Genomic DNA, 5,000 nt, shown 5'->3' with positions numbered 1-5,000 from the left:
ATGATATATATTGTTAGAAACCGTCTATATTACAGTGATATCACGTCGAAAATCGTCTAGGACCGATAGGGAAAAAGTTTCCTCTTGGCGGTGGGACTTAGAAAAATTTCCAGAGTTTTGTCGACGGAGTAGCACATCCGTCCATTATTTGCTAATAACTCGATAAATAATAATTGTAGCGAGTTTGGTGTTATGATATATATTGTTAGAAACCGTCTATATTACAGTGATATCACGTCGAAAATCGTCTAGGACCGATAGGGAAAAAGTTTCCTCTTGGCGGTGGGACTTAGAAAAATTTTCGTCGAACGTCCGACGGAGTAGCACATCCGTCCATTATTTGCTAATAACTCGATAAATAATAATTGTAGCGAGTTTGGTGTTATGATATATATTGTTAGAAACCGTCTATATTACAGTGATATCACGTCGAAAATCGTCTAGGACCGATACGGAAAAAGTTTCCTCTTAGCGGTGGGACTTAGAAAAATTTCCAGAGTTTTGTCGACGGAGTAGCACATCCGTCCATTATTTGCTAATAACTCGATAAATAATAATTGTAGCGAGTTTGGTGTTATGATATATATTGTTAGAAACCGTCTATATTACAGTGATATCACGTCGAAAATCGTCTAGGACCGATAGGGAAAAAGTTTCCTCTTGGCGGTGGGACTTAGAAAAATTTTCGTCGAACGTCCGACGAAGTAGCACATCCGTCCATTATTTGCTAATAACTCGATAAATAATAATTGTAGCGAGTTTGGTGTTATGATACATATTGTTAGAAACCGTCTATATTACAGTGATATCACGTCGAAAATCGTCTAGGACCGATAGGGAAAAAGTTTCCTCTTGGCGGTGGGACTTGGAAAAATTTTCGTCGAACGTCCGACGGAGTAGCACATCCGTCCATTATTTGCTAATAACTCGATAAATAATAATTGTAGCGAGTTTGGTGTTATGATATATATTGTTAGAAACCGTCTATATTACAGTGATATCACGTCGAAAATCGTCTAGGACCGATAGGGAAAAAGTTTCCTCTTAGCGGTGGGACTTAGAAAAATTTTCGTCGAACGTCCGACGGAGTAGCACATCCGTCCATTATTTGCTAATAACTCGATAAATAATAATTGTAGCGAGTTTGGTGTTATGATATATATTGTTAGAAACCGTCTATATTACAGTGATATCACGTCGAAAATCGTCTAGGACCGATAGGGAAAAAGTTTCCTCTTGGCGGTGGGACTTAGAAAAATTTCCAGAGTTTTGTCGACGGAGTAGCACATCCGTCCATTATTTGCTAATAACTCGATAAATAATAATTGTAGCGAGTTTGGTGTTATGATATATATTGTTAGAAACCGTCTATATTACAGTGATATCACGTCGAAAATCGTCTAGGACCGATAGGGAAAAAGTTTCCTCTTGGCGGTGGGACTTAGAAAAATTTTCGTCGAACGTCCGACGAAGTAGCACATCCGTCCATTATTTGCTAATAACTCGATAAATAATAATTGTAGCGAGTTTGGTGTTATGATACATATTGTTAGAAACCGTCTATATTACAGTGATATCACGTCGAAAATCGTCTAGGACCGATAGGGAAAAAGTTTCCTCTTGGCGGTGGGACTTGGAAAAATTTTCGTCGAACGTCCGACGGAGTAGCACATCCGTCCATTATTTGCTAATAACTCGATAAATAATAATTGTAGCGAGTTTGGTGTTATGATACATATTGTTAGAAACCGTCTATATTACAGTGATATCACGTCGAAAATCGTCTAGGACCGATACGGAAAAAGTTTCCTCTTAGCGGTGGGACTTAGAAAAATTTTCGTCGAACGTCCGACGGAGTAGCACATCCGTCCATTATTTGCTAATAACTCGATAAATAATAATTGTAGCGAGTTTGGTGTTATGATATATATTGTTAGAAACCGTCTATATTACAGTGATATCACGTCGAAAATCGTCTAGGACCGATACGGAAAAAGTTTCCTCTTGGCGGTGGGACTTAGAAAAATTTTCGTCGAACGTCCGACGGAGTAGCACATCCGTCCATTATTTGCTAATAACTCGATAAATAATAATTGTAGCGAGTTTGGTGTTATGATATATATTGTTAGAAACCGTCTATATTACAGTGATATCACGTCGAAAATCGTCTAGGACCGATACGGAAAAAGTTTCCTCTTGGCGGTGGGACTTAGAAAAATTTTCGTCGAACGTCCGACGGAGTAGCACATCCGTCCATTATTTGCTAATAACTCGATAAATAATAATTGTAGCGAGTTTGGTGTTATGATATATATTGTTAGAAACCGTCTATATTACAGTGATATCACGTCGAAAATCGTCTAGGACCGATAGGGAAAAAGTTTCCTCTTGGCGGTGGGACTTAGAAAAATTTCCAGAGTTTTGTCGACGGAGTAGCACATCCGTCCATTATTTGCTAATAACTCGATAAATAATAATTGTAGCGAGTTTGGTGTTATGATATATATTGTTAGAAACCGTCTATATTACAGTGATATCACGTCGAAAATCGTCTAGGACCGATACGGAAAAAGTTTCCTCTTAGCGGTGGGACTTAGAAAAATTTCCAGAGTTTTGTCGACGGAGTAGCACATCCGTCCATTATTTGCTAATAACTCGATAAATAATAATTGTAGCGAGTTTGGTGTTATGATATATATTGTTAGAAACCGTCTATATTACAGTGATATCACGTCGAAAATCGTCTAGGACCGATAGGGAAAAAGTTTCCTCTTAGCGGTGGGACTTAGAAAAATTTTCGTCGAACGTCCGACGGAGTAGCACATCCGTCCATTATTTGCTAATAACTCGATAAATAATAATTGTAGCGAGTTTGGTGTTATGATATATATTGTTAGAAACCGTCTATATTACAGTGATATCACGTCGAAAATCGTCTAGGACCGATAGGGAAAAAGTTTCCTCTTGGCGGTGGGACTTAGAAAAATTTTCGTCGAACGTCCGACGGAGTAGCACATCCGTCCATTATTTGCTAATAACTCGATAAATAATAATTGTAGCGAGTTTGGTGTTATGATATATATTGTTAGAAACCGTCTATATTACAGTGATATCACGTCGAAAATCGTCTAGGACCGATAGGGAAAAAGTTTCCTCTTGGCGGTGGGACTTAGAAAAATTTTCGTCGAACGTCCGACGGAGTAGCACATCCGTCCATTATTTGCTAATAACTCGATAAATAATAATTGTAGCGAGTTTGGTGTTATGATATATATTGTTAGAAACCGTCTATATTACAGTGATATCACGTCGAAAATCGTCTAGGACCGATACGGAAAAAGTTTCCTCTTAGCGGTGGGACTTAGAAAAATTTCCAGAGTTTTGTCGACGGAGTAGCACATCCGTCCATTATTTGCTAATAACTCGATAAATAATAATTGTAGCGAGTTTGGTGTTATGATATATATTGTTAGAAACCGTCTATATTACAGTGATATCACGTCGAAAATCGTCTAGGACCGATAGGGAAAAAGTTTCCTCTTGGCGGTGGGACTTAGAAAAATTTCCAGAGTTTTGTCGACGGAGTAGCACATCCGTCCATTATTTGCTAATAACTCGATAAATAATAATTGTAGCGAGTTTGGTGTTATGATATATATTGTTAGAAACCGTCTATATTACAGTGATATCACGTCGAAAATCGTCTAGGACCGATAGGGAAAAAGTTTCCTCTTGGCGGTGGGACTTAGAAAAATTTTCGTCGAACGTCCGACGGAGTAGCACATCCGTCCATTATTTGCTAATAACTCGATAAATAATAATTGTAGCGAGTTTGGTGTTATGATATATATTGTTAGAAACCGTCTATATTACAGTGATATCACGTCGAAAATCGTCTAGGACCGATACGGAAAAAGTTTCCTCTTAGCGGTGGGACTTAGAAAAATTTCCAGAGTTTTGTCGACGGAGTAGCACATCCGTCCATTATTTGCTAATAACTCGATGAATAATAATTGTAGCGAGTTTGGTGTTATGATATATATTGTTAGAAACCGTCTATATTACAGTGATATCACGTCGAAAATCGTCTAGGACCGATAGGGAAAAAGTTTCCTCTTGGCGGTGGGACTTAGAAAAATTTTCGTCGAACGTCCGACGGAGTAGCACATCCGTCCATTATTTGCTAATAACTCGATGAATAATAATTGTAGCGAGTTTGGTGTTATGATATATATTGTTAGAAACCGTCTATATTACAGTGATATCACGTCGAAAATCGTCTAGGACCGATAGGGAAAAAGTTTCCTCTTGGCGGTGGGACTTAGAAAAATTTTCGTCGAACGTCCGACGGAGTAGCACATCCGTCCATTATTTGCTAATAACTCGATAAATAATAATTGTAGCGAGTTTGGTGTTATGATATATATTGTTAGAAACCGTCTATATTACAGTGATATCACGTCGAAAATCGTCTAGGACCGATACGGAAAAAGTTTCCTCTTAGCGGTGGGACTTAGAAAAATTTCCAGAGTTTTGTCGACGGAGTAGCACATCCGTCCATTATTTGCTAATAACTCGATGAATAATAATTGTAGCGAGTTTGGTGTTATGATATATATTGTTAGAAACCGTCTATATTACAGTGATATCACGTCGAAAATCGTCTAGGACCGATAGGGAAAAAGTTTCCTCTTGGCGGTGGGACTTAGAAAAATTTTCGTCGAACGTCCGACGGAGTAGCACATCCGTCCATTATTTGCTAATAACTCGATAAATAATAATTGTAGCGAGTTTGGTGTTATGATATATATTGTTAGAAACCGTCTATATTACAGTGATATCACGTCGAAAATCGTCTAGGACCGATACGGAAAAAGTTTCCTCTTAGCGGTGGGACTTAGAAAAATTTCCAGAGTTTTGTCGACGGAGTAGCACATCCGTCCATTATTTGCTAATAACTCGATAAATAATAATTGTAGCGAGTTTGGTGTTATGATATA

The sequence above is a fragment of the Halictus rubicundus genome, unplaced genomic scaffold (genome assembly GCF_050948215.1).
Source record: "Halictus rubicundus isolate RS-2024b unplaced genomic scaffold, iyHalRubi1_principal scaffold0516, whole genome shotgun sequence".
Taxonomy (NCBI): Eukaryota; Metazoa; Arthropoda; class Insecta; order Hymenoptera; family Halictidae; genus Halictus; species Halictus rubicundus.
The sequence above is the reverse complement of the archived record's forward strand: the minus strand, read 5'-3'. Positions refer to the sequence as shown.